Raw genomic sequence first — 13,098 nt, 5'->3', positions numbered from 1 at the left:
TACAATGGAATTTGGAAAAGAAAAGTGTAAATATAAGAATTAGCATGTAACTACACATGAAGTACACATATGTGTACTTATGGACTAAGTACATCATATCAAAAGATGAGTCTTAGTTTTTTTGATTTTATTTAGGGTCCAATAAGCCCGAATAGCAAAGAAAAATACAAAAAAAAGGCATGTAAACAAACAGCTTGGGCCTTGAGAGGTTAAAACAAAATACATTTTTATGTAACAAAACATATTTTTACTGGTCAAGCTGTGATGTCTTTCTTGTCCTTCTGCTGTCTTTCTGCTCTGTTTGTTGCGAGGTAAGTAGAATGAATAAAACGAAAATAAAAATCCCAATTGCCGGAGCGTCGTCCCGCCGTAGCGAGGATGTTGCAGCTCCCCAATGCCCCAGACTATTTGTCTCCCCAACTTAGAGAGATGTGAGCAAACTGTGTGAGGGAAAAGTGTCTCGCCTCCAGCCATCATGTTGGATATTTGGGGAGGTTTGTTCTTCCGCTACTCTGTGTACTGTACGTAACTTGATTTAGCTCCTCCACCTTTGACGGTTCATCAATTGTTATTCTTCTATATGAAGAATATTTTTCTTATTTATTGAGTACCGTATTTTACGGACTATAAGGCGCACTTAAGATCCTTTCATGTTCTCTAAAATTGACAGTGTGCCTCATAGCCTGGTGAGCCTAATATACGGAATAATTATGGTTGTGCTTACCCACCTCGAAGCTATTTCATGTTGGTACACTCATACTCACTACACTGTAATGAGTAATAAGTGTGACCAGTAGATGGCAGTCACACATAAGAGATAGGTGTAGACTGCAATATGACGCCGGTAAACAACACCAAAAATGTAAATGTTCCATAGAAAATAAAGAACATTACACATCATCCATCCATCCATCCATCCATCTTCTTCCGCTTTTCCGAGGTCGAGTCGCGGGGGGAGTAGCCTAAACAGGGAAGCCCAGACTTCCCTCTCCCCAGCCACATCGTCCAGCTTCTCCCGGGGGATCCTGGGGCGTTCCCAGGCCAGCCGGGAGACATAGTCTTCCCAACGTGTCCTAAGTCTTCCCTGTGGCCTCCCTAGGGAGGCGTTCGGGTGGCATCCTGACCAAATGCCCGAACCACCTCATCTGGCTCCTCTCAAAGTAGAGGAGCAGCGGCTTTACTTTGAGCTCCTCCCGGATGACAGAGCTTCCCACCCTAAGGGAGAGACCCGCCACCTGGCAGAGGAAACTCATTGGGGCGGTATAGCTCGGTTGGTAGAGCGGCCGTGCCAGCAACTTGAGGGTTGCAGGTTCGATCCCCGTTTCCGCCATCCTAGTCACTGCCGTTGTGTCCTTGGGCAAGACACTTTACCCACCTGCTCCCAGTGCCACCCACACTGGTTTAAATGTAAAAATTAGATATTGGGTTTCACTATGTAAAGCGCTTTGAGTCATTAGAGAAAAAGCGCTATATAAATATAATTCACTTCACTTCACATTTCGGCCGCTTGTTCCCGTGATCTTGTCCTTTCGGTCATGACCCAAAGCTCATGACCATAGGTGAGGATGGGAACATAGATCGACCGGTAAATTGAGAGCTTTGCCTTCTGGCTCAGCTCCTTCGTCACCACAACGGATCGATACAGCGTCCGCATTACTGAAGACGCCGCACCAATCCACCTGTCGATCTCACGATCCACTCTTCCCTCTCTCGTGAACAAGACTCCGAGGTACTTGAACTCCTCCGCTTAGGGCAAGATCTCCTCCCCAACCTGGAGATGGCACTCCATCATTTTGCGGGCGAGAACCATGGACTCGGACTTGGAGGTGCTGATTCCCATCCCAGTCGCTTCACACTCGGCTGCGAACTGGTCCAGTGAGAGCTGAAGATCTTGGCCAGATGAAGCCATCAGGACCACATCATCTGCCAAAAGCAGAGACCTAATCTTGCAGCCACCAAACTGTTTCCCCTCAACGCCTTGACTGCGCCAAGAAATTCTGTCCATAAAAGTTAGAAACAGAATCGGTGACAAAGGGCAGCCTTGGCGAAGTCCAACCCTCACTGGAAACGGGTCCGACTTACTGCCGGCAATACGGACCAAGCTCTGACACTGATCATACAGGGAGCGGACCGCCACAATCAGACAGTCCGATACCCCATACTTTCTGAGCACTCCCCCCAGGACTTCCCCACGTTACACACCCTGCTCATAAATCCGTCAAAATGTTTTGGTACGACTTTTAAGCCACACCACTTGATGGATTGTCGGCGCATTATGGCTACCGTAGTCAGAGATACAAGTATTACTATGGTGTGTGTATAAAGACCGCAGAATCTCACCCTGTCACGGTGGGGTTGCGGCTTACAGCGAGGTCTGTTCTCCCGGGATGCAAACGGACGACTCTGGACAGGACTTGCAGGTAGGAACATGATTTAATCTTAAGTCAAAACGGCACCACAAACCGAAAGGTAACAGGAGCATGAAGCAAACAATGACACCAGTTTGAGCGTGGCGAGCAAGGTGACTAAATAGCTCTATGATTAGTGGTTGACAGCAGCTTGAGCGTGGGACCACTTACCAGAGGCAGGGGAACCCAATGAATCCCTATTGTGACTAAAATAAACCCAGGAGTGCACAAAACAGGAAATAAGGGAGTCCAAAACTAACAGAACATAACAAAACAAGATCCGGACTACGGATCATGACACACCCATTAGCAGACATATTATCTGGCGTTTTGTTTTGCAATATTATGCAAATGCAACTTTCCTTACCTTCTGGTACTTGCTGAAGTGTATTTGGGATCTGCATACATTTGCGCACGTCCGCCACTGTAGTCCGTGTGGACACTGTAGCACTGTAGTCAATAAGCTTCCATTGAGAATATCGAACATTACACACGGCACTCAAAAATATGTCAAAATGGTTTTAGTACGACTTTGGTATTCTATAAAGCCGCACCGCTTGATGGATTGTTGACGCATTAGACATCCATCCATTCGTTTTATACCAATTGAGGGGGACAGAGCCTATCCAAACTGCATTCGGGTGGAAGGCGGTGTACACCCTGGACAAGTCGCAGTATAAAGACAGCAAAATGGGACTTATTAGCAGACTTTATCTGGAGTTTTGTTTCCCGGTTTTATGCAGAACCAACTTTTCTTACCTTCTGGTACCTGCTGATGTGGGTTCTGCTTAAGTCCTGAAATTGTGCACGCGTCCGCCTTTGTAGTTCGTGGCAACACCGTAGTCATAAGCTTATTTTTATCAGCGGAAGACATTCATCCTCCGCTGTTGCCATTTCTAATGTAAAGTAGTGTAAAGTTCTTACTTATATCTGTCGGTAAACTCGCCATGAAAGCGCTAAAACATACCGGTGTGGTGAGTTTACATTATCATCCAAAGAACTTTAGTTACAATGTAAACAAATGCCATAGGTGGATCTACAACTGACATCCACTGTAATGATACCAAGTACAGGAGTGTAAATATTATGTTTATAAACTCAGTAAATACGTCTCTGGACACATAAGGACTTTGGATATGACCAAATGTATGATCCTGTAACTACTTGGTATCGGATCAATACTTAAATTTGTGGTATCATCCACAACTAAAATAAAGCATCCAAACAACAGAAGCAAAAGTGATTATTATATTTTAACAAAAGTGTAGATAGAACATGTTAAAACCAAAACTTACCAGATATTAACAGTAAATTAATAAATAGATTAATAATTCATTTTCTACCGCTTGTCCTTCATAATGTCGACAAAATAACACGATATGTTACTGCATACGTCAGCAGCTAAATAAGGAGGATTTGTTTGTGTACTGACTACTAAAAGACAAGTTGTCTAGTATGTTTGCTATTTTATTTAAGGACTAACATATGTTTAATGTCCCCTACATTTTTTTGTTAAAATAAGACAAGAATGCCATTTTGTGTATCAAAAAGTATCAAAATACATTTTGGTACCGGTACCAAAATATTGGTATCGGGACAACCTTAATTTTGGACCTGAGAAGTGCAATTTATTTATCTTTATTATTCAAAATAGTCCACTGTTAACATGAAATTTTTGGCAGTAGGATTTCTTACAAAAAAAACTGCAGCTTAAACAAATTTAATGGATTACCAGGATACCAGTATCAGTATCAGCAATATCTTTTATCGTCACAAAATCTATCGTTTTCGTATTTATTGATTTTTTTTTTGTATATTATGTTTATGAACTCAATAAATATGTCCCTGGACACATGAGGACTTTGAATATGACCAATGTATGATCCTGTTACTAAATGAAATTTTTAAAAAAATTGATGTAATCATAGTAGTATTGACTAAATACGTCCTTGTACTTGGTATCATTACAGTGGATGCCAGGTGTAGATCCACCCATGGCATTTGTTTACATTGTGACGCTGTTGAGCTATTGTATCCTCCTACGGTGTGTAGTGAAGCATGATCTATTGGTTTTGGAACTTCTTATGTGTTGGCCCTGTGATGAGGTGGCGACTTGTCCAGGGTGTACCCAGCCTTCCACCCGATTGTAGCTGGGATAGGCGCCAGCTCCCCCCGCGACCCCAAAAAAGGGAATAAGGGGTATCGAAAAAGTATTTCGATACTTTTTTAAATAAAGGGAACCACAAAAAATTTAATTATTGGCTTTATTTTAAGAAAAAATCTTAGGGTACATTAAAAACATGTTTATTATTGCAATTTAATCCTTAAATAAAATAGTGAACATACTAGACAATATGTATTTTAGTAGTAAGTAAACAAACAAAGGCTACTAATTAGTCTGCTGACGTATGCAGTAACATATATTATCTACCTATTATTTTGTCAAAATTATATAGGACAAGCTATAAAAAAAACATTATTAATCTACTTGTTTCTTTCCCGTTGATATCTGCTTATTTTATGTTTCAACATGTTCTATCTACACTTTTGTTAAAATGTAAAAATCACTTATTCTTCTGTTGTTTTGATAGTTTCGGATGATACCCCACAGGATCATACATTAGTCGTATTCAAAGTCCTCATGTGTCCAGGGACGTATTTCCTGAGTTTATAAACTTAATATGAATTTTTGAAAACAGAAAAAAAATGACAATAAAAAAATCAATGTAACAATAGTAGTATGGACTAGATCAGGGGTCGGCAACCCGCGGCTCTGGAGCTGCATGCGGTGTGTTTCAGGATTTTGGTGCCTCTCCCGGACATCACCTTGGTTGACATTCTCCGATTTTCACTCGGACTACAATATTGAGGCGTGCCGTGATGTCTTTACTATTAACGTCCTCTACAACGTGTCATCGCCCGCCTTTACACCATTCTATCTGCTGCATCTCGCTACTTCTAACGTCACACGTACGAGATTGCAAGGTATATAGTCAACAGCCATGCAGGTTACACTAATGGTTGTGATATAAACAACTGTAACACTCTTCCTAATATGCGCCACACTGTGAACCCCCACCAAACAAGAATGACGAACACATATCGGGAGAACATCCTCACAGTAACACAACATAAACGCAACATAACAATTACCCAGAATTCTTGGATCCATGACTCTTCCAGGCTATATTATACACCTCCATGCCCCCAACCCTGCCCAACTCAACCGACGCACGGACGGGGGAGGAGAGCGGGGTTTGGTGCTAACGAGGTGTATAATATAGTCATAGTCATCATTGTCACTGACGTCCCACTGGGTGTGAGTTTTCCTTGGCCTTTATGTGGGCCCACCAAGGATGTCGTCATGGTTTGTGTTGTGGTTTGTGCAGCCCTTTGAGGCACTAGTGATTTAGGGCTATATAAGTAAACATTGATTGATTGATAATATAGCCTGAAAGAGTCATGGATGCAACGGATTCTGGGTAATTGTTATGTTTCGTTTATGTTGTGTTACGGTGAGGACGTTCTCCCGAAATGTGTTTGTCATTCTTGTTTAGTGTGGGTTCACAGTGTGGCGCATATTAATAAGAGTGTTGAAGTTGTTTGTATCACAACCTTCAGTGTAACCTGTATGGCTGTTGACTATATGCCTTGCCGTCGTGTACGTGTATCAGCGGAAGCCACGTACAACATGTTACTGGGCTGGCAATCAGTTTGTACATATTGTAGAAGGCGTCAAAGGCTTCATAGCACGCCCTTATTATTGTTAAATGGGGGACTATCAGCAGATATTAGCGAGAATGGTCGCGGCTCCCATTATCTTCTTTATTTTGCGAAACGGGTCAAAAGGGCTCTTTGACTGGTAAAGGTTGCCGACTCCTGGACTAGATACACTATTGTACTTGGTATCATTACAGTGGATGTCAGGTGTTGATTCACCCATGGCGTTTGTTTACATTGTGACGCCAGTGAGCTATTGTGTAGTGAAGCATGTTTAGCTAGTCCTCGTCCTGCAGTGATAATACTACTTTTTGTAGAAACAGTCTCCATGCTTAAGTGCTTGATTTTATACACCAGGCCAAAATATTAGGACACCTGATCCTCATCATTTGGATGGGTGGCCAAATACCTTTGGCAATATAGTGAATTTCCAAAGTCTTGCCTCGAAATACACACGAGCCCTAATTATCCGAGCGTATGTACCGCCAAAAATGTTCTCTGAACGTTTTGCAATGTGCTTGTATCGCACAGCTACGATAATGAGTCGGCTCAAAGTAACTCAATAAGAAAAACATCTCCAAACAGATTCCTCAGTTATTTAGTTCCCTTATATAATACTGTAGTACTGTTATATAATTGCGGGCCTGTTTTAATGTTTTCCCTCCTTGCTGCTGAGAAGGGAATCCCCTCTCATTTCCCCGCCTGTATCCTGATCTCACATTACGCACGGGCATCACTCCACTGCCGCCGACAGCTCATCTTAGCAGCCGCGGCGGCGGCGGTGCTCTTTTTAATTGCGTGTCCTCCAATCCCGACGAAGCAGCCGAACAAGAAGCCTGTGGAAACTCTCTGCATGTCGAGAAACATGCTGCAGTCACGACTCATCTGAGCCGTCACCAATGTCCAAGTTTACACGGATGAATGCATTTTAGACGAAGCAGGCCCCGGCTTCGATCGGGGTCTGCATGTTTGACTGATCAATCACTTGGACCGGACTGGTCATGTCAGGTCAGGATTTTGCTGGAAGAGACGCAAGATTCTTCTTTCTTAAAGTGACACTGACCCCAGGTTGGGTCGTAGGTGAGCTATGTCAGGTGACTTTGGTTGCGAGAGGTGGGGTTGACGTTAAATGGTGAATGGTAAAAATGGATTATGCTTGTATAGCGTTTTTCTACCTTTTTTTAAAGGATCTCAAAGCGCTTTGCCACTGCAAACCCCGTTTCCATAAGAGTTGGGAAATTGTGTTGGATGTAAATATAAACGGAATACAATACATTTTCAACCCATATTCAATTAAATGCACTACAAAGACTAGATATTTAATGTTCAAACACATAAACTTTATTTATTTTTTTTGCAAATAATGATTAACTTAGAATTTCATGGCTACAACACGTGCCAAAGTAGTTGGGAAAGGGCATGTTCACCACTGTGTTACTCAACTTTTCTTTTAACAACACTCAATAAACGTTTGGGAACTGAGGAAACTAATTGTTGAAGCTTTGAAAGTAGAATTCTTTCCCATTCTTCTTTTATGTAGAGCTTCAGTCGTTCAACAGACCGGGGTCGTATTTTACGCTTCATAATGCGCTACACATTCTCGATAGGAGACAGGTCTGAACTGCAGGCGGACCAGGAAAGTACCCGCACTCTTTTTTTAAGAAACCACGCTGTTATAACACATGTCTTGCTGAAATAAGCAGGGGCGTCCATGATAACGTTGCTTGGATGACAACATATGTTGCTTCAAAACCTGTATGGACCTTTCAGCATTAATGGTGCCTTCACAGATGTGTAAGTTACCCATGCCTTGGGCACTAATACACCCCCATACCATCACAGATGCTGGCTTTTCAACTTTGCGCTTATAACAATCCGAATGTTTATTTTCCTCTTTGTTCTGGAGAACACCACGTCCTCTGTTTCCAAATATAATTTAAAATGTGGACTCGTCAGACCACAGAACACCTTTCCACTTTGCATCAGTCCATCTTAGATGAGCTCGGGCCCAGCCAAGCCGGCGGCGTTTCAGGATATTGTTGATAAATGGGTTTGGCTTTGCATAGTAGAGTTTTAACTTGCACTTACAGATGTAGCGACAAACTGTAGTTACTGACAGTGGTTTTATGAAGTGTTCCTGAGCCCATGTGGTGATATTCTTTACACACTGATGTCGGTTTTTGATGCAGTATTGCCTGAGGTATCAAAAGTCCGTAATATCATCACCTACGTGCAGTGATTTCTTCAGATTCTCTGAACTTTTTGATGATTTTACGGACCGTAGATGGTAAAATCCCTAAATTCCTTGCAATAGCTCGTTGAGAAAAGTTGTTCTAAAACTGTTCGACATTTTGCTGACAAAGTGGTGACCCTCACCCCATCCTTGTCTGTGAATTACTTAGCAGTTAATGGAAGCTGCTTTTATACCCAATCATGGCACCCAACTGCTCCCAATTAGCCTGCACATCTGTGGGATGTTCCATATAAGTGTTTGATGAGCATTCCTCAACTTTATCAATATTTATTGCCACCTTTCCCAACTTTTTTGTCATGTGTCTCTGGCATTAAATTCAGAAGTTAATGATTATTTACACACAGAAAAATGTTTATCAGTTTCAACATCAAATATGTTGTCTTTGTAGCATATTCAACTGAATATGGGTTGAAAAGGATTTGCAAATCATTGTATTCCGTTTATATTTACGTCTAACACAATTTCCCAACTCATATGGGAACGGGGTTTGTATTTCCACATTCACCCATTCACACACTGATGGCGGGAGTTGCCATGCAAGGCGCTAACCAGGACCCATCAGGAGCCAGGGTGAAGTGTCTTGCTCAAGGAGACAACGGACGTGACTAGGATGGTAGAAGGTGGGGATTGAACCAGGAACCCTCAAGTTGCTGGTACAGCCACTCTCCCAACTGTGCCATGCCGTCCCCGTTAAAGTGCATCCAGCATTGGAGGCTCCTCTATGGGGTCTTGGGGCACTAAGAGGTTAACCCCTTTACTACTGTTACCCCAGGTGGTCTTTGGCAAAGGTCTAGTACCTGACTGCCCCCTGGACAGGGATACGATGAAGACCGCAACAGGTGGAGCAGGTAGAAGACGGTAGATTCAAGAACTACCACAACGGCTGCAATGGCGGAAGAAGGCTGCAGCAGAAAAGGGTCCCCAGTCATCTTGGGCTCCATGCCACTGGTCCCTGACCCGACTCTGCACGGATAAATGGGTCCTCTTTTCGGGATTTCGCAATATGGTCGGCCTAAGGAGGGGGTCAGCAACCCACGGCTCTCAAGCCTCATGCGGCTCTTTGGCACCGCCCTTGTGGCTCCATGGAGCTTTTTAAAAAACGGAAAAAGACGGGGTGGAAATTATATATTTGTTGTTTTACTATTGTTTCCGTGGGACAAAAATAACACAAACCTTCCTAATTGTCACAAAAGCCCACTGTTTAATGTTTGTGTTTCTGCTTCACTGATGACAGTATTTGGCGAGCGCCGTTTCGTCCCTACTAATTTTGGTGGTCCCTGAACTCACCGTAGTTGGTTTACATGTGCAACTTGCGCCGCCACTACCACAGAAAGACGTGTTTATTGCCACTCTTTCTTTGCCTCATTTTGTCCACCAACCGTTTTATGATGTGTGAATGCACAAAAGGTGAACTTTTGTACACTTTCTGTGTACAGTTTTCTCCGACGCTGCCACAGAAAGACGTGTTTTATGCCCCTCTTTCTTTGCCTCATTTTGACCACCAACCGTTTTATGCTGTGTGAATGCACAAAAGGTGAACTTTTGTACACTTTCTGTGTACAATTTTCTCCGACGCTGCCACTGAAAGATGTGTTGTATGCCACTCCTTCATCGTCTCATTTTGTCCACCAAATATTTTATGCTGTGCCTTAATGCACAACGGTGAGCATTGTTGATGTTATTGACTTGCGTGGAGTGCTGATAATCCATGCTTCTTTGGGGACAGCGTGGTGAAGTTGGTAGAGTGGCTGTGCCAGTAATCTGAGGGTTACTGGTTCACTCCCCACCTTCTACCATCTTAGTCATGTCCGTTGTGTCCTTGGGCAAGATACTTCACCCTTGCTCCTGATGGGTCCTGGTGAGCGCCTTGCATGGCAGCTCCCGCCTTCAGTGTGTGAATGTGTGTGTGAATGGGCGAATGTGGAAGTACTTTCAAAGCGTTTTGGGCTCCTTATAAAAGGGGTAGAAAAGCGCTATACAAGTACAACCCATTTACCATTTCTTTGTCTCATTTTAACCACCAAACATTTATGCTGTGTGAATGCACAAAAGGTGAACTTTTGTACACTTTCTGTGTACAACTTTCTCCGACGCTGCCACAGAAAGACGTGTTTTATGCCACTCCTTCTTTGTCTCATTTTGTCCACCAAACATTTTATGCTGTGCGTGAATGCACAACGGTGAGCTTTGTTGATGTTATTGACTTGCGTGGAGTGTTGATAATCCATGCTAACATGCTATTTAGCCCGGTTCTATGTACATAGTGCATCATTATGCCTTGTTTGTAGGTATATTTGAGTTTATTTATGTCCTCTGTGTATTTAATTTATATTTGTATGTCTCATGACACGTAATTGTCACGCCCAGGAAATCATGGTTTGTTTTGGTCATGTTATGTTTTGTGTTTTGGACATTCAATTCTTGCATTTGCACTTCCTTGTTTTCTTTGTTTCCATAGCAACTCATTAATTTTCACCTGGCCCTCATGTCACGCCCCTATACTCAGCCCTCACACCTGTTTGTAATGATCATAGTTATTATTTAAACCACAGTTACCTGGTAGTCAGTCTGGGAACTTCACATCCCATATTCCTCAACTCTTTTCATTCTTGATCATGTCGTGATATTGCCATATTTTTGCAGAAAGGATTTAGTAGAGAACATCCACGATAAAGTTTGCAACTTTTGGTGGCTAATAAAAAAGCCTTGCCTGTACCAGAAGTCGCAGACGATGACATCACCTGTGTGAGGGCTCCTCACATCCTCACATTGTTTATAATGGGAGCCTACAACAAAAAGAGTCATTCAGACCGAGAAAACGACAAGTTTCCCATTAATTTGAGCGAGGATGAATTATTTGTGCCTGAGGATATTGATTGCAAAGGACTAGAAAAAAAATAAAATAAATAAAGTAAAAAAAAAAAAAAAGGCAATTGCAGTGTGAGCGATTCAGATGTTTTTATACACATTTACTAGGATAATTCTGGAAGATCCCTTATCTGCTTATTGTTTTAATAGTGTTTTAGTGAGATTTTAAAAGTTGTAAAGACATACCTCGAGGTCAGATGGCTGCGGTGAACACGTAGTGTTTCAGAGAGAAGCCGAGGAGCCAAACTCACAGCTGCCTTTTTTGACATGACAGCTGCTGCAGGATGACGAATAATCCATTGATGTCTCTGGTAAGATACATATCACAATTTCCCCATCCAAAAACATGCTGGTTGACGTAGAGAAACATGTTCGCTTGACCGTTCTGTATTAAAAACAAAGAAAAACCGGCTGTATCTCGGTGCTAAAGACAGCTGCAATCCACCGCTTTCCACCAAATGCATTCTTATTTATAGTCTCCATTATTAAATGAACAAATTGCAAAAGATTCAGCAACACTGATGTCCAAAATACTGTGTAATTATGCGATTAAAGCAGACAACTTTTAGCCATGTGTGGTGCAGCGCTAATATTTCCTTACAGTCCGTGACGTCACGCGTGCGCATCATCATTCCACGACGTTTTCAACAAGAAAGTAACGGGAAATTTTAAATTACAATTTAGTAAACTAAAAAGGCCGTATTGGCATGTGTTGCAATGTTAATATTTCATCATTGATGTATAAACTATCAGACTGCGGTGTTGTTAGTAGTGGGTTTCAGTAGGCCTTTAATCAATCAATCATCAATTAATGCTTATTTATATAGCCCTAAATCACAAATGTCTCAAAGGACTGTACAACCCACTACGACTACGACATCCTCGGAAGAACCCACATAAGGGCAAGGAAAACTCACACCCAGTGGGACGCCAGTGGCAATGATGACTATGAGAACCTTGGAGAGGACCTCATATGTGGGCAACCCCCCCCCCCCCCCCCCCCCAGGGGACCGAAAGCAATGGATGTCGAGCGGGTCGAACATGATACTGTGAAAGTTCAATCCATAGTGGCTCCAACACAGCCGCGAGAGTTCAGTTCAAAGCGGATCCAAGACAGCAGCGAGAGTCCTGTCCACAGGAAACCATCCCAAGCGGAGTCAGATCAGCATCGTAGAGATGTCCCCAACCGATACACAAGCGAGCGGTCCATCCTGGGTCCCAAAGAGTGGTCCATCCTGGGTCCCGACTCTGGACAGCCAGTACTTCATCCATGGTCATCGGACCGGACCCCCTCCACAAGGGAGGGGGGGACAGAGGAAAAAAAGAAAAGAAGCGGCAGATCAACTGGTCTAAAAAGGAGGCTAGAGTATACAAATGAGTTTTAAGGTGAGACTTAAATGCTTCTACTGAGGTGGCATCTCGAACTGTTACCGAAACGCATTCCAGAGTACTGGAGCCCGAACGGAAAACGCTCTATAGCCCGCAGACTTTTTTTCGGCTTTAAGAATCATTAATAAGCCGGACTCCTTTGAACGCAGATTTCTTGCCGGGACATATGTTACAATACAATCGGCAAGATAGGATGGAGCTAGACCGTGTAGTATTTTATACGTAAGTAGTAAAACCTTAAAGTCACATCTTAAGTGCACAGGAAGCCAGTGCAGGTGAGCCAGTGAAGGCGTAATATGATCAAACTTTCTTGTTGTCAAAAGTCTAGCAGCCGCATTTTATACCAACCCTAATCGTTTAATGCTAGACATGGGGAGACCCGAAAATAATACGTTACAATAATCGAGACGAGGCGTAACAAACGCATGGATAATGATCTCAACGTCGTTAGTGGACAAA

Source organism: Nerophis ophidion, linkage group LG12, assembly GCF_033978795.1.
Source record: "Nerophis ophidion isolate RoL-2023_Sa linkage group LG12, RoL_Noph_v1.0, whole genome shotgun sequence".
NCBI classification, from domain to species: Eukaryota; Metazoa; Chordata; class Actinopteri; order Syngnathiformes; family Syngnathidae; genus Nerophis; species Nerophis ophidion.
This window is presented reverse-complemented; position numbering follows the sequence as displayed.